This window comes from Stegostoma tigrinum, chromosome 9, assembly GCF_030684315.1.
Source record: "Stegostoma tigrinum isolate sSteTig4 chromosome 9, sSteTig4.hap1, whole genome shotgun sequence".
Lineage (NCBI taxonomy): Eukaryota > Metazoa > Chordata > Chondrichthyes > Orectolobiformes > Stegostomatidae > Stegostoma > Stegostoma tigrinum.
The window spans coordinates 54,650,931-54,674,839 of record NC_081362.1 but is presented as its reverse complement, the minus strand read 5'-3'; the positions used below and the strand labels follow the sequence as shown (position 1 = coordinate 54,674,839).

Here is a 23,909-nt window from a genome sequence, read left to right as displayed (position 1 = left end):
TGTGTCAAATAGTGTCTTCATGAGTCATGCAAACAGATGTCCAATGTGGAATTAGAGATTATTCAAGATAAGGAAGTGAGGGATAGGAATGAGAGAAGAAATCATTAAATTTTTCAAGTAAAATTAGTGGGGAGACATAAATGTAGGTTTTGTTTAGATTTTCATAGGACTCAGCGTCACCAGCAAGGTGATTTACTTATTTATTTTCAATTCGCAATTACTTTTGAATTGAGTGGCTTAATAGGCCATTTCAGAGAACAACTAAGAGTCAACCATTTTCCATAGGTACGGAATGACATACAAGTCAGGTCAGATAAGAATATCAGATTTCATTCCTTCAAGGGCATTATTGAAGAGATGATATTTACAACAATTGATGATCATTTCATGGCATCATTACTAAGACTATCTTTGTAGTTCAACAGTTGCTATGATGGGATTTGAAGTCATGCCTCCAGCACATTAACTTCATTCTCTGTGTCACTCATTCAATGATATTACTGTGACGTCAATACCTCCCCCTATTCAGTATTCCATAAACTGTTAGATTGCTTTCTGTTGATGGGAATTTAACAATTACTAAGGTGGTGTCATCACTTAAGAACATTTTTGGCCACAGTTGGTGTCAATGAATTAATATTTTTGAACTATTTATTTGTACCTTTGCGCCTACCTTTCTGATACTTTGCCTGGCCTGATACTCCAACACACTGTTATCCTAGTTGTTGTTGTATGATTGGAAGGCACCAAGTGCATTTATGAAATTGGCCATTACATCCACACTGACAAAGAATTCCTGACTTTTCACAACGCCCAGTGCCAAATTGGATCTGTATAATTCCATTAGTCTGGAAAAAAACTGTTTGGAAAGCCTACATCTTCACCAAGCATTTCATTGCACATGTTCTACAGCATTAGCCCACGTGCTACTTCACTGGTGTTGTCACCTCCAGTAGCAGTACATACTTGCAAACCCACCTTAAGTCAGCTGGCGCATTAGTTATCCTTTAAACTTGTCTTTGCTGTAGTCAATTTGTGTGTAACAAATCACCGTAGGCAGAACTGACCATACGCTGTCTTCTCAGATTTATTCAGTGCTAGTATCTGAGCTGAAAGTGACAGCAGCATGATGTTTGCATGCTGCTTCCCTCAATAGAATCAGGAATGGGCAAATTATGAATTGTTGCCCTTGCACCCAAAATTTTGACCCTTTTGCCAGACAAAATTATAATAGATTTTAAAGCTGGGGTCTTACATGGAACAGAAGACATTGTTGGATTTTGAACTCTGCACACAAGTGAAGAAGCAGGGGTGAAAAGTCCAGTGCTGAAGGTTGAATAATGTTTGGTACATCTACAAATCCCATTCACAATGTGTGAAAACCAGGAGCACAAAATAATACCGTTGGTTTGATTTTATTAATGTGCTTCAGTAGAATTCATGCCATTGCAAAAATCTGAGTATGCAGAGGTGACACCTCAACTGTTCAAGCAGCCAGAAATTATTTTTGTCATTGAACCACTAAGGATTGTTTAAATACCCACTGTGTGCATTTACAGGACGGAAATAGATCCTTTGGACCAACTCATCCATGCTGACCAGATATCCTAGATATGTCTAGTCCCATTTGCCAGTACTTGGCCCATATCCCATGGGACCGTCCCTATTCATACATCCATATAGATGCCTTTTAAACATTGTAATTATACCAGCCTCCACCACCTCCTCTGGCAGCTCATTCCATACATGCACAATCCTCTGTATAAAATCTTTCCCCTCTCACCTCAAACCTATGCCCTCGAGTTTTTACTCCCCCACCCCAGGGAAAAGACCTTGTCTATGTACTCTATCATACCCCTCATTAGTTTATAAACCTATGTAAGTTCACCACTCAGCCTTCGATGCTCTAGGGAAGATAACCCCAGCCTACGCAGCCACTCCATAGAGGTCAAACTCTCCAATCGTGGCAACGTCTTTGTAAATCTTCTCTGAACCCTTTCAAGTTTCACAACATCCTTCCTATTGCAGGGTGACCAGAATTGCAAAACAATATCCCAAAAGTGGTCAAACCTATGTCCTATATAGTCGCAACATGACCTCCCAAATCCTGTACAAAATGCACTGTACAATAAAGGCAAGCATACCAAATGACTTCTTCACTGTCCTATCTACCTGCAACTCCTCTTCCAAGGAACTATGAACCGGCTTTCCAAGGTCTGTGTTCAGCAACACTCCTCGGAACTTTACCATCAAGTGATTTGCCTTTCCAAAATGCAGCACCTCACCTTTATATAAATTAAACACAATCTGCCCCTCATTGGCCCAATGGCTAATCTGATCAAGATCCCATTGTACTCTAAGGTAACCTTCTTCACTGCCTACTACATCTCCACTATTGGTGTCATCTGCAAGCTTACTAACCATACCTCCTATGTTCACATCCATATCACTGATGTAAATGATGAAAAGCACTGATCCTTCTGGTACACTACTGGTCACAGGCCTCCGGTCTAAAAAGGGTCTAGCCCGAAACATCAGCTTTCCTGCTGCTATGATGCTGCTTGGCCTGCTGTGTTCATCCAACTCTACTCCTTGTCATCGCCACCATCACCCTCTGTCTTATATCTTTAAGCCAGTTCTGTATATAAATGGCTAGTTCTCCCTGTATTCCATGTGATCTAACTTGCTAACCGGTCTGCCATGAGGAACCTTGTCGAATACCTTACTAAAGTCCTTATAGCTCACGTCCACTCTTCTGCAGTCATCAATCCACTACATTACTTCTTCAAACAACTCCATCAAGTTAGTGAGACATGACTTCCCATGCACAAAGCCATATTGACTATCCCTAATCAGCCCTTGTCTTTCCCAATGCATATAAACCCTGTCCCTCATAATTCCGTCCAACAACCTGACCACGACCGACATCAGGCTCACTGGTCTATAGTTTCCTGGACTTTCCTTACTGCCTTTCTTAAATAGTGGCAGCACATGAGCCAATCTCTCTTTTTCTGGCACTTCACCCTTTCTATCGTTGATACAAATATTGCAGCAAGGGGCCCAGCAATCACTTCCATAGCTTCCCATAAAGTCTTAGGGTACACCTGATCAGGTGCTGGGAATTTTTCCACCTTTATAAGTTTAAAGACGCCCAGCACATCCTACTCTGTAAGATGGACATTTTTGCACGATGTCGCTATCGATTTCCCTATGTTTTTTATCTTCCATATCCTTCTACACTGTAAAACAGGTTTCAAAATACTCGTTTAGTATCTCCTCCATCTCCTGCTCAAGGTAATTGGTTTCCATACCTGTTAAAGTAAACCGAAAGAATTGCAGTTGCTGGAAATCAGAAACTGCTGGCAAAGCACAGCAAGTTTGGCAGCAGTTCTGAGGAAGGGCCACTGGACCCAAAATGCAAACTCTGATTTCTCTCCACAAATGCTGCCAAACCTGTTGAGCTTTACCAGAAATTTCTGTTTTCGCTGTATACCTGTCTGTCTGGTATGATCCAATTCTGAACATGCTGTTCAGTTAGCAAATGTTGCTTTCAATGTCTCAAATATCTGTTATGTTATTTAAAAGGGTCATGCAACTACCTACAATCTTGTAAAGTTCAGCTTCATTATGATTATTTGCATTTTCAGTCTCTCAGGTTAACATTCTAGTAATGTGTATTTAAGATGCTGTCTTAGATCTTTGCAGGATCACAGAAGCTACTTAAATACATACACTCTTTGATTTAATTTTTCCATACTTTTGCCTACCCGCCGAATATCTTTGTTCACCTTTACAAAAGAAGCAGTTTGGTTTCATGATTGCCTTCTGTGGAAAAATGAAGAGGTAAATCGAGTATTGCAAGATTAAGTTACCAGCCTTTCCTTCTACTGTTTTAACTGTAGAACTGCAGACTTACTTACCACCAGCGTGGGTCCAGGTCGTTTGTTCAAGGTGCCTTTTCAAGTGGCTGAGAGCAGCAAGGCTCGATTGCATGGCATTAGTAGGTTAATCCTGTACAATATAGGTGACATGAACAAACAAGTTGACTGAGTGCCAAGCTTCTGATTTACCCCAAATTTAAGACCCAACAGCACCCTCCATATGCTTGCTGCCGAATCCAAATTGAGCAGAAACAACATTAGTTTCTATAATACAATCACACTAGAGCACCTATCTGCACTTGTAAGTCTAAAATCTTATTTGTGTAGTGAAGCTAGTTTCCACAAGGTATACCTACATCAGAATAGGGTCGTATATACAAACAAACAAATAGGATCCAGGGTGGGCTACCAGCCCTTCAAGCTTTCTCCATCGTTCAATAAGATAATAGCTGATCTGATTTTAACCTCAACTCTATATTTTTATCTACCTCTGAAAACCTTTGACCCCTTTGCTTATCTACCTACCTTCAAAATATTCAAAGTTTCTGCTTCACAGCTATTTGAGAAATAGAATTCCAAAGACGTACAACGCTTTGAGAGAAAAAACAATTCCTTACCTTTGTCTTAAGCAGAGAACCACTATTTTGAAACAGTGCCCTTCACCCACCAAGTTCTAGAGTCTCTCAACAATAAAAACACCCTTTCTACATCAACCAGACACTCCACCCAGTCTAGGTATCGGTCTTGTAAACTTCCTCCAAACTGCCTCCAACGCATCTGTAAGCTTCCTTAAATAGAGAGAGCGATATTGTATATAGTACTCCAGAAGTCACCTCACCAATACCCTGCATAACTTTTCTTTGTTTGTATTAATTGCCCAGCAATAAATTATAATGCGTAAGGATATACATTCCTAATTACTTTGCGGTACTTACATACTAAGTTTTGCAATTTAATTAATTAGACACCCAAATCTCTTTACACCCCAAAGCCCTGCAATCTCTCACCATTCTAATCATATGCTTCTTTTCTATTCTTACTCCCAAAATCAACAATTTCACATTTCTCTACATTATACTGCATTTGCCAGATCTTTGCCTCCTTGCCTAACCTGTACCAAATTCTGTTGTAGCCTCCTTGTGTCCATTTTACAATATACTTTTTAATTTATCTTTGTGTCTTCAACATTTACAAATCAAGCTGTGGACCCTAAATCCAAATATATCCAAGTTGCCAACCCGGAAATTACTGATTTATGACTACTCTCCATGTTTTGTTAGCCATCCAATGCCCTGTCCGCACAAAAAATGCTACCCCTACACTAAAAAAATTTATTTTCTACAAACTTCTGATAATTTTCCTTATCAAATGCCTTCTGAAAATCTAAGTACAGTAAACCCACTGGTTTCCCTTTATCCACAGTATATGTTACTTCTGTTCCAGATGCCATTGGGGCTAAGTGCACACTTACCCAGGGCTCATCTGCTCCCATTTACTTTCTTTTTTTTAGTTATAGAGACATAGAGGTGTACAGCATGGGAACAGACCCTTTGGTCCAACTCATCCATGCCAACCAGATATCCTAAATTAATCTTGTGCCATTTGCCAGAATTTGGTCCATATCCTCTAAATCCTTCCTATTCATATACCCATACAGATGCCTTTTAAATGTTATAATTGTACCAGCCGCAGCCACATCCTCTGGCAGCTCATTCCATGCATGCACTACCCTCCACATGATAAAGTTACCCCTTGGGTCTCTTTCAATTTTTTCCCTTCTCACCTTAAACCTATGTTCTCTAGTTTTAGACTCCCCTCCCCCAGAGAAAAGACCTTGTTTATTTACCTTATCCATGCTCCTCATGATTTAATAAACTTCTGTAAGATCACCACTCAGCCTCCGATGCTCCGGGGAAAATAGCCTCAGCCTATTCAGCATTTCCCTGTAGCTCAAATTGTCATGGGTTAAGGCTGGCGTTGAGGAGATTTTGAAACTGGTAAAGTCCACATTAATACCTTTTGGTTGTAGGCTCCCGTGACAGAATATGAGGTGCTACTCCTCCTGGAAACTGCCTACAACCCAAATGTATAAATATGGACTTTACCAGTTTCAAAACCTTGTCCCCGCCCCCAGCCTCATCCCATGACCAACCCTGCCTCTCATCCCCACCTCCTTGACCTGACACAACCTGTCCATCTGCCTCTCTGATGAAGGGTCTAGGCCCAAAACGTCAGATTTTGTGCTCTTAAGATGCTGCTTGGCCTGCTGTGTTCATCCAGCTTCACACTTTGTTATCTTGGATTCTCCAGCATCTGTAGTTCTCATTATCTCTGACAACCTGTCCATCTTCTCTCCCACCTGTCTGCTCCTCCCACTTCACTGACCAATCCCCACCACTGCCTACCTGCCCTCACCTATCACCATCTCACCTACCTTTCCCAGCCCTACTCCTCCTCAGTGTATTTATTTCCCAACTCCCTTCTCCCTCCCCCATTTCTGAAGAAGGGTCTCAACCCGAAATGTCAACTTTCCTGCTCCTCTGATACTGCCTGGCCTGCTGTGCTTCTCCAGCTCCACATTGAATTTCAAGCAGCTTTCTGATTACAACTGTTCACAGGAGTCTGATCTTTTAGTGAGAGCTGTCTTGGGGTTCCTTACAAGAATATTATTCAGTGGTGTTTAAGAGAGAAGGCAAGGTTTCTTGGCACCCTTAAGCCTTAGATGTTTTCCTTTCAATTACTAATTCTAAAGAGTATTTTTATTAAATGTATTTTGTTCCTGAGCCTGACTTCTCTTTTGTAGCTTTATTTGTTTTCTTGCCACTATCCTGCTCCTAATTTACCTTTCCACTCAGGGATATCCTTCACCAAACTTTCTCCACAAAATATTTGAGAAGAACTTTGTAAGCCACAAACATTTTGATATTCTATGAGCAGTATACTGCAAAATACGTCCAGAATAATGTTGACAATAGAATCACCCCAAAATATGTGCCCTTGATAAATGGTCTATGCCACATGTTGAGAACTGGCTTTGTGCTGCCTATTTTGAAGATGATGTGGACATCTGAACAATTATAAAGCATTGTGAAGGATAATGAATGAACTTGTTCTCCAGAATCAACCAGATACTTCTTTCAAACCAGAAATATAAAGCTACCTGTGTAAAATGGTTCAGCATTTATAAAGTCTTAAAGCATTCTAATGTTTCATAACAAATTGTGCCAGACTTTGGGTTTTTTAAAATGCATCAATCAGTTCAATTAAAAAACAACTATTTATTCTCAAGTTGTGAGTAACAGGCAACTCCTACTTATGCTAAAGAATGTGTTAGTGAGTAATGTTTTCCAGTCTATGGTGAAGTTTGGTTGTAAATTCTTGAATCTGGAGCAGCGACAATGCAAACAGGAAGATGTGCAATTAACAGGGAGGCTTGTTGCCATTGCCATGCGCCCATTTGCCTTCTCTTTCCAGGAGTTCAAGCTTGTGGGCTTGTGGTGAAATAACTTAAGATGCTGGCAACCCATCACCAATCACCCTTTATTTACAAATGCTTAGCCTTTGACAAAACACTGCTTCTCACCAAGTCAGGCATTCAGGGTCCCAATATCCTTTTATGTCAGCCAAGTCTCCTTGACTGAGGCTGTTAATCTGGTCCAGTCAAGGAATTTATATTCTGAGGTCCAGTTGGCTGGCCTCCTTATAATCACTACAGTGGGGTACGGTCAAAAATCATACAACAGCAGCTTATAGTCCGAGATAGCAAGGACTGCAAATACTAGAGTCAGAGATAACAAAACATGGAGCTGGAGGAGCACAGCAGGCCAGGCTCAGAGATAACAAAGCCTGGCCTGCTGCGTTCTTCCAGCTCCACAGTTCATTATCACCAGTTTATAGTCCAACAGGTTTATTTGAAATCACAAGCTTTTGGAGTACAAGCCATTCAATCAAGTGCAGTGAGAAGACAGCACACAGACACAGAGTCTATTGGTAGAGAGACAAAGGGCAGTGAGATCAAAGGATCATACAACTCACACCAGTTGTATTATCCTTTGATCTCTCTGCCTGTGTGTGTGGCGTGTGTGTGTTGACAAAGAGGTTTTGTCCACCGCAGTGCTAAACTGGTACCTCCACATCACAACTACAATGGGGTGCTGCTGATGCAGACTTGATGAATTGCAGCAGTGCATCTCATGGTATACACAACAACTGTGATGTGCTGGCAAAGAAGGAAGTGATACATAGGTGGTGGGTGGTGTGCTTTGTCTTAGATGGTATCAAGCTACTTGAGTGTTGTGGAATTTTCACCCATTCAGACAACTGGTGTTTATTTCATCATATCTCTAACTTGTGCCTTGTAAGTAGTGAACAGTATGTGGGGAGTGAGGAGGTAAGCTATTTGCCGTGCACAATCCATGCTTTCATTAATCATATTCTTAATCTGTCCTACCACCTTCAATTACTTAAACACATTGAAAATCAGTTCCTTCTGCTCCTGCAACTCCATTAGCTTTGTCCCTTTCATTTTATATTGTCTCTCTGTGTTTTTTCTACTAAAGTGTATCAACGCATACTTCTCCACTTTGAACATCTGTCAACTATTGGCCCATTCTACTCTTATCCATGTTCTTTTGAAGTTATCCACCATCGTCCTCATCATTTTCAATTCCTTTGAGTCTCATATCCTTCACAAAGTTTGAAATTGTGGTCTGCGCACTGAGGTCTACGTCACAGAAGCAATTACCGTCCATGGAAACATTGGAGATTTCATTCCCTGCTTCAAATAGGGAACTTTGAGCCAGGAAGATAGCCCTTATGACCCAAAAGACTTGCCGTAGGGATTTCCAGAGTTTCTATTATTTTTATTACCTGTAGGCATTCTGACATTTCTAGCCTGTAGCTTGGCAGGCTGTTTAATTAGACAGTGAGCCCAATTGGGTGGCCATGTGATAAAATGGCCATTCTCGTCCTGTTGCTGGCAATGTAGAAATTACTTTTTTCTGTACAGTTGGCATCCAAAAGACTGTGGTAAAATTATACCGATAAAAGCAGGTGTCAGCCATTCTGCCTCTCAAACCTGATGTATCACTGTCAAAATTAAGATTTTGATCAGCTATGATCTACCTATCTGCATTGTTTCTGTCATTGTTTAATACTGTTTAATGAGCAAAAATTTTAATTTTGCAGCCATTCTACCTGCTTTCCTTGAATATGTGTGACCAAATTTCAAGAAAATCCTGGCAGAAATTGAGGGATTTTTTAAAATGACAAAATATTGTTGATGGTGAAAATCTGTAAGATAAAACTAAGAATAGTAGAAATTCTTCTATATTCATCCAGGTGATGTGGGCTTCTCCGATTGCAGTTCAAGGCAGGAAATTCCAGGATTTTGACCCAGCGACAGGAAAGGGATGACAATGTATTTCCAAATCTGGATGGTGAGTGAAACTTGCAAGTAACAGTGTTCTCATGTTCGACTGCCTTTGTGCTTTAGGACATTAGTGGTCATGGGTTTGGAAGGTTCTGTCGAAGGATCCTTGATGAATTTTTGTGTTGCATCTTATATATGGTATACACTGTTGCTACTTTGCATCAGTGGTGGAGAGAGTGATTGGGAACAAGTCCAAAATCGACAGGCTGCTTAATCCTGGATGGTGTCAAGCTTCTTGAGTGTTGTTGGAGCTGTACTCATTAAAGAAAATGGACAGCATTCAAACACACTCTTGACTTGTGCCTTGTAAATGGTGGACAGGTTTTGGGGAGTCAAGAGGTGAGTTAATCGCTGCAGTATTCCTATCCAATGATCTGCTCCTATAGCCACTACATTTATGTGACAATCCAGTTGAGTTTCTGGTCAATGGTAACTCCAAGGATGCTGATAACAGGGTTTTCAGTGATGTTAACACAATTGAATATCAACAGGTGGCAGGAGATGGATTCCTAGCCTCTGACTTGCTCTGCATCCACAGCATTTATATTGGCAATTCCAGTTCAGTTCCTGATTAATAGCAACCCCAGGATGTTGATAGTTGGGTACTCAAGCAATGACAATGCCAGTGAATGTCAAGAAGCTGTCGTAGGATTCTCTCGTTTGAGATGGTCATTGCCTGGCACTTGTGTCACATGCCTGTTACTCAGCAGAATTGACAATTTTGGAGACAGAAAAATGTGTAACTGTTCATCAGATATGACAGTCTTACAGATGATTATCAGTTTTTAAGCGAAGGCAGAGGAAAGAAGATGAGTAGGGAATGGAGGCAAGAAGAAAGAACCAAAGGGAAGGCCACTGCTGGGAGAAAGGCAGGGTAGATTAAATGATGCACAACATCAATACTAGCCATTGGATCCAAAACAAACAAAAATGAGAGCAGTATTTATGATCTAAAATGATTGAGCTTTTAAATCTGGAAGGTTAGATAAGTGCCTTATCAAAAAATGTGGTGCTTTTGCATAAGCTTCCATTGAATTGCATTGGACTGGGCCATCCTTTAGCCTTTCAATACAAGCATGCTCTGTCTTTACAATGTGAGTTCTGTAGCCCAGCACAAAACTGTACTCCATTTTTCAGTTTCTAGATTAACTTCTGCTGTGGCAAAATAAAACGTGCAGATTTCAGTTTGTTGGGAGCACTGTCTACATGTAGATACATATTTCAACAACTATCTGCATATCAGTTTAGTAAAACATGCCAATTTGTTTCATTGCAATGTTATCAAATTAAATTTAGAACATATAAAACATAGAACAGTACAGCACAATCTTCACCAAAGGCCCATGATGTTGTGCCAAGCTTTTACCCAAATCCTAAGGTCTATCTAACCTCCACCCCTACCTTATACATCATCCATATGCCTATCTAATAGCTGCTTAAATGCCCCTAATGAGGGCAACTCAGGTACCCTCTCCGGCAATTCATCCCACACCCCGACCACTATCTGAGTAAAGAACCTACCTCTGATGTCTCCCCTATATCTACCTCTACCTCACTTTAAAACATTGCCCCCTCGTAATAGCTACCTCCACCCTAGGAAAAAGTCTCTGGCTGTCCACTCTATCTATACCTCTGATCATTTTGTACACCTCTATCAAGTCACCTCTCATCCTTCGTCATTCTAAAGAGAAAAGCCCTAGCTCTCTCAACCTTTCCTTGTAAGACTTTCCCTCCATTCCAGACAACATCCTGGTATATCTCCTCCGCACCTTTTCCAACGCTTCCACATCTTTTCTATAATGAAGTGACCAGAACTGGACACAATACTCCAGATGTGGCTGACCCAGGGTTTTGTATAGCTGGAGCATAACTTCACAGCTCTTGAACTCAATCCCTCTATTAATGAAAGCTAACACACTATATGCCTTCTTAACAACACTATCCACCTGGGTGGCAGCTTTCAGGGAACAGTGGACATGAACCCTGAGATCCCTCTGCTCCTCCACACTGCCAAGAACCTGTCCATTAATCCTGTATTCTGCTTTCAAGTTTGTCCCACCAAAATGAATCACCTCACACTTTTCGGGGTTAAACGCCATCTGCCTCTTCTCAGCTCAGCTTTGTGTCCTATCAATGTCCCTTTATGACCTAGAACAGCCCTCTGCACTATTCACAACTCAATCCACCTTTGTATTATCCCCGAATTTACTAATCCACCCTTCCACTCCTTTATCCAAATTATTTACAAAACTCACAAATAGATGGGATCCAGACCAGATCCTTGTGGTACACCATTCGTAACTGAGCACCATGTTGAATATTTTCTGTCCACTACCACCCTTTGTCTTCTAAGGGTCAGCCAATTCTGAATCCAATCCGCCACATTTCCCCCTATCCCATGCCTCCTTACCTTCTGCATGAGCCTACCAAGGGAACCTCGTCAAACGCCTTACTTAAATCCATGTATACGACATCCACGTGTTTGGTCACTTCTTCAAAGAATTCAATAAGGTTTGTGAGGCATGATCTACTCACAAATCCATGCTGACTATCTCAAACCAAACTGTGTCTTTCCAAGTGATCATAAATCCTATCTCTCAGCCCTTCACAATAATTTTCCCACCACTGATGTTAGACTAACTCGCCTGTAATTTCCAGGGTTATCCCTATTCCCTTTTTTGAACAAGGGAATGACGTTTGCCTCTCTCCAATCTTCTGGCACTATACCTGTGGACAGTGAGGACGAAAAAATCTTCGCCAAAGGCCCTGCAATCTCTTCCCTCGCTTCCCATAGAATCCTTGGATAAATCCCATCTGTCCCAGGGGACTTATCTATCTTCAACTTCCTCAAAATTCCTAGTACATCTTCCTTACTAACATCTACCTCCCCTAGCCTACCAACCTGTTTCACACTGTCCTCCTCTACAACTAGGTCCCTCTCAGATATGAATACTGAAAAAAAGTATTCATTAAGGAACTCTCCTTTCTGTTTTGGCTGTGAACTACAGCATAGATATGGGAGGTGACCAAGAAGTAGATTTTAAGGAGTATCATAAGGGAAAATAGCAATATGGCGATGATTGGAGAGGGAATTTCACTATTTAGAGCCTTGTCAGATAAAAGTGGAATAATTAAGATCAGGGATGTGCATGAGTCTTGATTGGGGAAAAATGTTGAGGTCTTGGGTGTGAGCTGAAGTGGGTTTGCATGGTTGGAGAATGACTATATAGGTGAGGAGTAGGACCATGGAAAGATTTGTAAACATAATTGGAAGTTTTACAATTTAGGCATTGCTAAATTGGGAGTCAGTGTTGGTCAATGAGTCCTGGAATAAGGCATGAATGGGATTTGGTGTGATTTAGGATATGGGCTACAAAGTTTTAGAAAAGGCCAAGATTATGGAGAGTGCAGTTTGGGAAATCAGCATGGAGAGCTGTTTAAACATATGTTTTTTAAAAAGTCAGATAAACGCAATAATGTTGGCTGCTTTAAAATGTAAACTGAAGCCTAAACTGATTCCACTACCCAAAATGTGTTTTACTACCGGTTTACTGAAGGTTGGGACATGATAATCCTTGACCTTTTTTATTTTTTTGTTCACTCAATCTATACCTGTGCAGATTCTATCTGTGTTATCCAACCTATTCCTTCATCTGAGTGTCTCATTTACCACGGAAAGTTCTTTCCTTAAGCTCAGTCACAACTGTTCCCAGCACAGTTAAGGGCCTTGTAAGCTGAAAGGCAATAACCATAAAAGATATGGTCGCATTATGTGATCCTTCCTTGTTAAAGCTGCCGTGCTAAATCACTTTAGTTTATCATTATTCATTGCCAGAATGGTGACTAACTAGCCTAGTAATTGTGATGCACCAAAACATTTTGTATGTAACTATCAACAGTTCTCTTTAAAAGAGAGAGAATCTAAATTGGAATTCTTTTCCCCATGACACTGTCATCGTCATAATATCTACGTGATATTTTATGATTGCCGTGCAGGTAGCACAAATCAGACTGTTCATTGACTGCACTCATCAGCATCGTACTCGCAGACTATAACAACTTAAAGCTGGCTTGCACGTACTGAAGCAGAGGGAAGATGCATTGTGGTTGTTGGTGCAGACGTAATTTGGAATAGTGCTAGGCAGCAAGAGACAGCGGTTGAGCATAGGAGACAGCATATGTCAACAACACTAGAATGGAAGTCAGTGGAAGAGCTGGAAAGCAGGAAGCCCACTGGACACATTATGAGAGTGCAATGAGAAGAGATTACCATGGAAGTAAATGCCAATAGTTTATTTCCAAGCACCTGAATACAGTGCTGCAAGAAATTTAAGAACCTCACACCAGTTGTGAAACTCAGTAAACACATGCTAAAAAGTTATTTCCTGCAAACTGGATCATTAATTACACCTGGTGCTCAATTCAGCATACCCCAGTCACTCACATACCAATCATTTCAATTAATCATTCAATTAATCAGGATTCATACCCAACATTCATATTTTTCATCTCACACTTCCATGCTTGGCAATGTTCAAAATTTCACACACACACTCACCTCATGCTTTACATAAACTGTCAGCTTTCAAGCATGATGGCCACATTGCCCAAACAAACTGCAGAAAATATTGACGTATTCCCTTCTCTCTTGCAGTCTGAGGCAGCAGGAACTTACCAGAGAAGGGAAGTGTACCAAACATTCTAAACTCTATGGAGTTCTGATCAATCTTGGAAATGCTGTTTCTATGGTAATGGTGTGTCTAGCAGCAAGGGTGAATCAATTGTATGTGAAGGTGTTCTTAAATTGAATCCTCCCTTTCGTATCCCACTTTCTGTTCATTCCACAATCACTTGTGATTTACAAGCTTTTGCTGCTGTACTTAATTTTCCTTCTCCCCTCACCAAACTTATTCACTTATTTATTTTTCCTTTTACATACACAGAAAATATCCTTTTTTATTCATTAATGAATTGTGAGTTTTGTTGACTAGAACAGCATTTATTGTCCAAGTCTAACGGCCCTGGAAAGATGTGGATACCCACAGTGCTATTATGAAGGGAGTTCCAGGATTTTAACCTGTTAACAATGCGGCTATGGTGATATAGTTCCAAATCAGGAATAGTGTGTGGCTTGGAAGGAACTTGGAGGTGCTAGTGTCCTTAATATGTGGTACCCTTGTAGTTCTACATGGCAGGTGCCTTTAGAGGAGCCTTGGTGATTTACTGTAGTGCATCTTGTAGATGGTATATACTGCTGCCACAGTGCTTTGGTGGTAGAGAGAGTGTGTTGAAAGTGGGTCATGGGTTGCCAGTCAAGTGGGTTACTTTGTCCTGGACAGTGTAAAGTTTTTTGACTAATATGGGAGTTACACTGATCCAGGTTAGTGAAGAGTATTCCAACGTATGCCTAACTTGTGGCTTGTAGATGGTGCACAGGCACTGAGGAGGTAGGAGTGAGTTGCTGGTCACAGAATTTCCTGTCTCTAACCTTCTCCTATGGTCACACTATTTATATGGCTGGTCCAGTTCACTTCTGGTCAATTGTAACCCCAGGATGTTGATTGTGGGAAATTAGCAATTGTTTTGCCATTGAACATCAAAGGTGAATGGTTAGGATTTCTCTTGTTGGAAATGGTTATTGCCTGGCACTTGTGTGGCACGAATTTTATTTGCCACTTTTCAGCTCAAGCCTGAATGTTGTTCAGATCTTGCGATTTATGGACACAGACTGCATCAGAATTTGTGTTGCTGCATATGTTACTGAACTTTATGCAATCATCAGCAAAAATCCCCACTTCTGACCTTTTCATGGAGAACATGTCAGCTGAAGACATTTGGGCCTAGAACACTACCCTGAGAAACTCCTGTAGTGCTGCATTGGGACCAAGATAATTGACTTCCAATAACAACAACTATCCTCCTTTTGTTAGATATGACACCAACTAATGGTTTTACTCGGTATACTTAATGCCACTCTTGGTCAAAATGCTCCTTGATGTCAAGGGATGTCACTCTCACCTCACCTGTGAAGTTTACCTCTTTTGTCCATACTTATAATAAGATTGTAATGAAGTCAGGAACAGAGCACCTAAACTGAGTGTCATTAAGAGTCTTTGCCAGTGAAACCCAGTAGGTCTGGCAGCACCTGTAGTAAGAAGGCAGAGTTAATATTTCAGTAAAATAGTTATGGAAAACACTAGACCTGATCTAAAAGTTATAGTTCTAAACTGAAGGAAGGCCAGTTTTGATGGTATTAGGCAAGAACTTTCAAAATTTGACTGGGGGGGTGGATATTCATGGGTAAAGGAAGAGCTGGAAAATGGGAAGCCTTCAAAAATGAAATAACAGGAGTCCAGGTGCAGTGTGCGCTTGTCAGGTTGAAGGCCAAGGCTGGTAGATGTAGGGAATGCCGGATGACTCTATGGCCCTTCTTCAAAATCCTGTGTCAGACCAGCTAAGTTTCTCCAGCAATTTTTTTTTCAGATTTCCAGCATCTGCATTTCTTTATTTTGTTTTCATTTATTCCTTTGAACGCATCACTCAGTAGGACTGTCAACAACCCCGACTGACACTTTGCTGATAATCAAACGTAAACTGATAAATGGCTGGTTTGGATTTAGCTTGTTTTTTTCTGGGGACATGCCAGTTTTGTAGCCGGACTATGACAGCTTGGCTATGAGCTCATCTACTTCTGGAGCACGTCCTTAGTGGTATTGCCAGAATGTTGTCGGGCCCATAGCCTTTCTGTATTCAAAGCCTTCAGCCAGTGCACCATGTCACAAGGAGCGAATTGAAATGGCAGAATACTGGCATCTACAATGTTGGAGGCCTCAGGAGGAGGCTGAGATTGATCATCTACATGACATTTCTGGCTGAAGATTGCTGTGAATCCTATAACCCTAACTTTTGCATTGATGTGATGGGCTCCCCCATCTTTGAGGATGGAAATACTTATGAGTCACCTTCTTCTGTTAATTGTTTATTGACCACCACCATTCATGACTGGATGTGGCAGGCTATCACATTACGCTGATGTTATCTGATTGCTTAGCCCTGTCATTTGCATTGCTGCTTCCAATGTTTTGGCAGGGAAGCAGTCTTGCAGTAGGGCTTTACAGGGTTGAAACTTTATTTTTAGGTGGTACTGCTCCTGGCATGCCTTCCTGAACTCTTTCATTATGCTTTCACAGTTTGTTGGTAATGACTAGTGGGAGGAATATGTGGCCATGAGATTACAGATAGTGGTTGAATTCAATTCTGCTGCTATTGAAAACCTTTGGTGCCTCATGAATGCCCAATTTTGAGTTGCTAGATTGTACAAAGTCTGTCCAATTTAGCATAATGGTAGTACCACACAAGGTGGAGGATGTCATAAACATGAAGATGGGATTTTGTCATAGTAAGCCAGAGAGATTTTTTTTAAGAAATTGACTGTGATTACGTGGTCATTATAAAATTTGCTTTTTGATTCCAGATCTTCTAAAATTTGAAATCAAATTCATTATTTGGGTGGTGGGATTCAATTCCATATCACCAGAACATGAAGTTAGAATGTCAAGAAATAGCAAAAGGAACTGGATACTACAACAGCTACTGGCCCTGACAACAATCTGACTAGAGTCATAGGCATGTATAGCATGGGAACAAACCTTTGGTCCAACTCATCCATGCTGACCAGATATTGTAAATTAATCTAATCCCATTTGCCAGTGTTTGGTCCATATCCTTCTAAACTCTTGCTATTCATATATCTATACAGGTGCCTTTTAATTGTAGTAATTGTACTACCACTTCTTCTGGCAGTTCATTCCATACACATATCACCCACCTTCTGCATGAAAAAGTTGCCCATTTCAAATCTTTCCCTTCTCACCGTAAACCTATGTCCTCTTGTTTTGGACTCCCCTATCCTGGGAAAAAGATTTTGATTACACATCCAACCCATGCCCCTCATGATATTATAAGACCACCTGTATAAGACCATAAGACATAGGAGTGGAAGTAAGGCCATTTGGCCCATCGAGTCCACTCCACCATTTAATCACGGCTGATGGACATTTCAACTCCACTTACCTGCACTCTCTCCGTAGCCCTTAATTCCTTGCGAGATCAAGAATTTATCAGTTTCTGCCTTGAAGACATTTAATGTCCTGGCCTCCACTGCGCTCCGTGGCAATGAATTCCAGAGGCCCACCACTCTCTGGCTGAAGAAATGTCTCCTGATTTCTGTTCTAAATTGAGCCCCTCTATTGCCACTCAACATCCGACACTCCAGAGAAAATAACCCCAGCATATTTATCCCGTCCTTGTGGCCCAAACCCTGAAACCCTTGCAATATCCTTATAAATCATTTCTGAACCCTTTCAAGTTTAACAAGATCTTTCCTGGAGCAATGAGGCCAGAAATGAATGCAGTGTTCCAAAAGTGGCCTAACCAATGTCCTGTACAGCTGCAATACGACCTCCCAGCTCCTATACTCAATGCAGTGACTAATAAAGGCCAAATGTCCCAAATGCATTCTTTACCATCTTATCTACCTGCAACTCCACTTTCAACGAACTATGAATCTGTAGTCCAAGGTCCTTTTGTTTGGCAACACTCCCCAGGACCTTCCCATTTGGTATATAAGACCTTCCCTGATTTGCTGTACCAAAATGTAGCACCTCACATTTATCTAGATTAAACTCCATTTGCCACTCCTTGACTCATTGGCCCCTCTGATCAAGATCCTGCTCTGCTCTGAGGTAACCTTCTTCAATGTCCACTACACCACTAACGTTGATGTCATTTACAAATTTACTAACCATACCTCCTATATTCACACCCAAATCAATTTTTAAATCACAAACAGCAGCGGACCCAGCACCGATCCCTGTGGCACATCTCTGGTCACAGGCCTCAAGTCTTAAAAGTAGCCCTCCACCACCACCCTCCATCACCAATCACCAAGATCCTGGGACAAGCAAAGCAGAGACAAGCACGGGAACTCCTAGAAGCCTGGTACTCCATGAAGAAAGCCATCAACGAACACATAGGGCTCGACCCCATATATAGTCCATTGCAAAGAAGTACCGGAAGTGAGGAAATCCAGCTCAATGGACACCAGAGTTTTAATAACAGGTGGGAAAATACAACAGCAGTTCATCAGAGGCTGCACTGATGATATTACTCTGTGGAACAACAAACTAGGTCAGTGAGTCAAGCAACCACAACCTGAGCTACGAATATACTCTTTAATAAAAGATTGGGTAGGCTGGGATTCTTTTCTTTGGAACAGAACAGGCTAAGAGGAGATTTGACTGACATTCACAAAATTGTGTGAAGTCTAGTTGAAGTGGATAAGAAGAACCCGTTCCCCTTCACAGAGAGATCAGTAACCAGGTACATAGATTTAAAGTAATTGACAGAAAAGTTTGAGAGAAGTAGGAGAATATTTTTTATTCAGACGGTGGTGGAGTCTGAAACACATGGCCTGAAAAGATGATAAATGCAGAAATTCTTGGTGCAGTTTTTAAAAAAATAAATATACAATAGTAGGGATAAGTGCCATTATCCCTACTAAGTTACAAACAAAATCTGAAAAGCCGGAATAAACTGGAGATATAATGGGCCTCCTAGTTGTATGTGTATATTTTTATAACACAATGAAATCTCACAAGAAGTATTTATTTAATATCTCTCACATTTCCTTATTCCTAGTAGAATTTTCTGGTCTCACCTGCTAGACAACCCAAAAAGTTCCCTTTTGTTATTATCTTCCTGTTTACGTACTTATAGAAGCTCCCAAAATCTATTTTTACGTTTCAAACTTGTTTGCTGGAAAGAAAGGAGTGGAATGGGGATAGAAATCAGGGGACATGCAAAGGAGTGGTTGGAGTAACAGGAAATAAACAGTTATAAGAACAGTCCTTCAGGGTAGTAAGAGAAGGATCAAAATAATGAGAAATATAATTGATAAAGGAGGCCTGAGACAGCCTGTAAGAGAACAAGAGATGTAGTGATAGGAAAGGGAAGTCTTAAAGTAGACATGCAGGGCACTGAGCAGAACAACCATCAGTAAAACTGGACCAAAAAGAAGAACATCAGGAGAGCCAGTGAACAGCAGGAGACTGAGCAGGCTATTGAAAGTGTGAGGTGAGCTGAGGTAATGTTTGACAATTTCCACTGAGTTTTGTGTATGTAGCTCAAGGAAGAACTGGTTAGATTTTGGAAAAAATTATGGACCTATTTTTGAAAGGTTTGTTAATATGGGGAAAACTTATTATTTTTAGGATATTGATTGTTTTACTTTGTTATGGATCGTCTCTCAGCTGCTGTGGTGGAAATTGTTGCAAATGTCAAAATGTCAGCAGAGTTTTTGCAGCAGTTTGTTGAATGTGGGTTGGCTTGAAGCTTCCTGAAACCGGAAGCTGTTACTAAAAACAATTTTATATTTTAAGTTTTTACGATAGAAGGTATCTAATTTATTGTCATTGGTTTGGATTTTGGGCAGTTTCAAAAAGAGAGGCTGATTGATGTGCCTCAGTTCTATGAAGTCTTTTGAAAGGAAAAGATCAGCAAGTTATTCTGGGGCAATAACCTAATTCCACCATTGCTCAGAAAGCAGAAGAATGCAGTCCCTTCTGATGTTGATAGAATGATGTTTATACTTTGGAGTTTATGACAGGCAATGAAAACATGTTTAAAGCCATTAAAGATGAGATAATGGGAACTGCAGATGCTGGAGAATTCCAAGATAATAAAATGTGAGGCTGGATGAACACAGCAGGCCAAGCAGCATCTCAGGAGCACAAAAGCTGACGTTTCGGGCCTAGACCCTTCATCAGAGCTCTCTGATGAAGGGTCTAGGCCCGAAACGTCAGCTTTTGTGCTCCTGAGATACTGCTTGGCCTGCTGTGTTCATCCAGCCTCACATTTTATTATCTTTAAAGCCATTAACTTTGTTTCCACTAGAGTTCAGAAGCACCAAGGATTGAGCTCTGAAACAAGTCTTTCAGTTCACTTCAGAAAACATTAGATTTGAGGTCAGAAGCAACTTTCAATTTCTCTTCATGTAAGAGTTTTTTTTTCAGTTCGGGTCAAGACAAGCAAGCCACTTCCCTCAGTATAAGTGTCTTGTTTGAGAAATTTCCAGGTCAAGAGAGTTTGGATTGAGATCTATTGTGTTGTTAAAGTTGAAAAAGATTTGGGCCTCAGATTTGTGAAAAGTTTGCGACAGCGGACTCAAAAAGGAAACTTAAAACTATCTCCATAATCCTTGGGAAAGAAGCTGGAAGGATTCATTGAAGTGGAAATCTGAAGGGTTGAGATAGGGGTATAATCTCTCTGGATTTGAGTCGGGGTAATGAATGGTGTGGGGCAACAGGCTGAAAGTTTGTTTTGATGTTTATTTTAAGATCATCTGAACTTTTTATATCTATATATGTATGTATTTATTTTCTTTCTTTTGTGTAATAGATATATGTCTTCTAGTAGTAGAACATATGCAGCTTTTGTGAAATGTTTCACTGACTAACCACCACTTCAAATAAATAAACAAAACAAAAATTATTTATTAGGTCAGGTTTTATTCTGGGTTCTGATTTGTCCAGTAGTGCCATCAGCCAGGATCATAACAGAGCATAATTACTAAGCATCACCTAAACAGGAAGAAATCTTGAGAAAGAGCTGTATAATTGTAACAGCATGGAGTTAACATGACATGGCACAGCTATAACACAGTATGGAACTGGAATAACACAACAGGCCAGGCAGCATCAGAGGGGCAGGAAAGTTGATTTCAAGTCAGGACCCCATCTCATGGTATAGGTATGCATCCTACTGAAGGCTCTCTACATGTGTCTATCTATAGAACTAAAATAATTAATTGAAAACAACATTTAATCAATTAAAAGATAGGTATAAGAAAAATGAACAGCATGGCCAGATAAAGTAAATCTCAAAGTAATGTCACAGTACAAGATGAGATGGCAAGCTAAAATTTGTTTGTAAACATTTAAGTTAGCTTACATTTAATTTCATCTACATCAAGAAATCAGTTTAGAAAGGAAAAATAAGCCTAAATGAATCAAACATCTTGAAGTGAAGATGCATGAGTGTGAAGGGAGAAAGGTATTTAGAAACATACAAAACTGTTTTCAAGAGTGTTCCAATTGTAGTGAGAACTTCTTTTCTCTTAAAAAAAATTATTTGTTTATTCATGATTTGCACGTGAGTCTGAGAGCTACTTGGATAGGTTGTTCCTAGAATGGTTAAAGGTGTTCAGGCAGAGAGGAAATAGGTGATTGGAGGCAACAAATAAAAATCGGGCAGATAGTGTTACGCAGAATCCCAAGTGAATCTTACCACCGACCAGTATTCAGTTGTGAATATTAGTAAGAATGATTGTTCTTTTGGGAAGAACAGTCAGAGCCAAGCCCATGCCACCATAGATCACACAGTTGTATGGCAGAAGAGGGGGTTCGTCAGAAGAAAGATTGGAAAAACAATTGTAGTGTGAAGGAGGGGCATGGCAGGAGGAAGATGAGAAAGGCAATAGTGACTGAGGAAGGATAGGCATGGCATGAGGAAGACAAGTAAAACAGTAGTGATGGAGGAGGAACACAACAGGATGTGGAGTAGAACATTGGTATTGACAAGAGATTCTACAATTCAGGCAACTGATGAGCGATGCTGATAATGCAGTGTAGTTTCGTGATAATGTGTTCTCTCTCAGGTGCCAAGATCAAGGATGTCACTGAAGGGCAGCAAAGCATTCTGAAGGGGAAGGATTGATAGCCCGAGACGGTGGTTCATATCATTCATGTGCTCATATTGTTATCAATAACATTGGTGAGGGATAAGATTTTGAGGAGCTTTAAAGGAGATAAGCAAGCATGACTTAAAAGGTTCTGAAACGACTGGCAAGGACTGCAAAATGAACTGTCATCACTTAGAAAGGGGAGTAGTCTGGCAGCCTGAAAAGAGTGTGAGGGTTGTCTGCAGTCGGAGCTTTCTCCTTTACTTGGATTTTTCCTCAGTACAGGAGAAGGTGTGATTGGTGTGTACTGGTAAATTTATCTATGATTACCATTGTAATAAAGTTTTAAAGTTACAGGATGGTAGGTCAGCTTGGTCAAGTGGAGTATATAGCATATATTACGTGAAATTATGGCCACCACATGGGTCTCAAATATATCTGCAGGAAATTTTTCTGGCAACATGAGCTTGAGCTATGGGTTTTGAAGCTTGAATGACAGCTTGAGTTATTATAATGCATTCACAAAGCAAAGGATTGGGGAAACATTTGGTGAAGTTGTCATACCGGAGGTTAGAAGCTTACAGACAACAAGCAAATCGGTGACCACCACGCAGTCAGTGCAGGAGTCCTTTGAGTCTGCCTATCTTGCTAATCTTGGATACCGGTAAGGGTGATATTTTCTCAGGAGCGTGCATCCAGAGCTAAGATGACACCATCTGCAGCTCAAATGTCCAGTGATCAGGAAGAAGAAGAATGGAAGAGCAATAGTGATGGGAGATTCTATTATCATGATATCACAAAAGCATTTCTGAAGTAGCCAACCTGTTATACCTTTGGTACCTGGATAAAAGAAATAACAGACCAACTGCAGTAATCTGTAACTCAAATTCCAAAGCAGTAATTCTGCAGGTAATTTGCCAAAGGTTGTCATCTACATTGGTACCAACGACTTAAATAGGAATGGGTTGAAGTCCTAAAAGCAAATTTCTGGCAGCTATGTGGGAAATTAAAAGGTAGGGCCTCTACAATAATGGTCTTCAGATAACTCCCAGTCCCATATGATAGAAGTATAAAATAGGACAATTAAATGATTGAATGTGTGGGTGGATAATGGTGGAAGAGGGCAGATGTCAAATTTCTGATGTATTGGGATCAGTTCTGGAGAAGATGAGTCCTGGACAAACCGGATAATCTATATCTTAACAGACCAGGGATAAATCATCTTGCAGGGAGATTTGGTAGTGCGGTTGGGAAGGATTTTAAACTAGTTTGGCAGGGATATGGGAATCTGATGTCAAACTCAGATGAGGGAATGGAAAGTAGAAATGTGACAGATAACTCAAAAACAGAGTTTGAAAAATACAGCGCAGAAAACTGCAGTATGAATAAAACCAATGAACTGAGGCAGCGTGAGATCATTACTATAAAGAAGGGCAAGGATGGCTGTTCAATATACCTGGATTTAGAGATTTTAGGCAGTATAAACAAAGAGATAACAAGGTGGGAGTGCAGCACTATTGGTTAAAGAATCAATTACAGCCATGAGGAGGGATGATATCCAAAATAAAACAACTGAGACCATATGAGTTGATCTTAGAAATTAAACAAGGGCCACCATGTACTGAGATATGTACTATAGACTCCCAAATATTGGGTGAGAACTTTTAGAGCAAATGTATCAGCAAATTTCTGAGTGCAAAATCAATATGGCAATAATTGTTGGGAACTTCAATACCATCTAGGATACAAAATATGAAAGGCACAGAGGGCACAAAATTCTTGAAATGCATTGACAACAACATTCTTAGTCAGCAGTCAACTATCCCAATGAGAGAGGATGCAATTATAGATTTCATCT

General features: G+C 40.5%; 1 long non-coding RNA gene across 1 annotated transcript in view; it reads left to right on the top strand.

The window, feature by feature from the left end:
* The window catches only part of LOC132210010 (uncharacterized), an 84,238-nt gene that overhangs the window by 19,124 nt on the left and 41,205 nt on the right, over positions 1–23,909 (top strand). Inside the window, exon 2 of the long non-coding RNA XR_009446153.1 lies at positions 9,222–9,319. This is a non-coding gene — a long non-coding RNA (uncharacterized LOC132210010). The remainder of the gene's footprint in view (positions 1–9,221; positions 9,320–23,909) is intronic.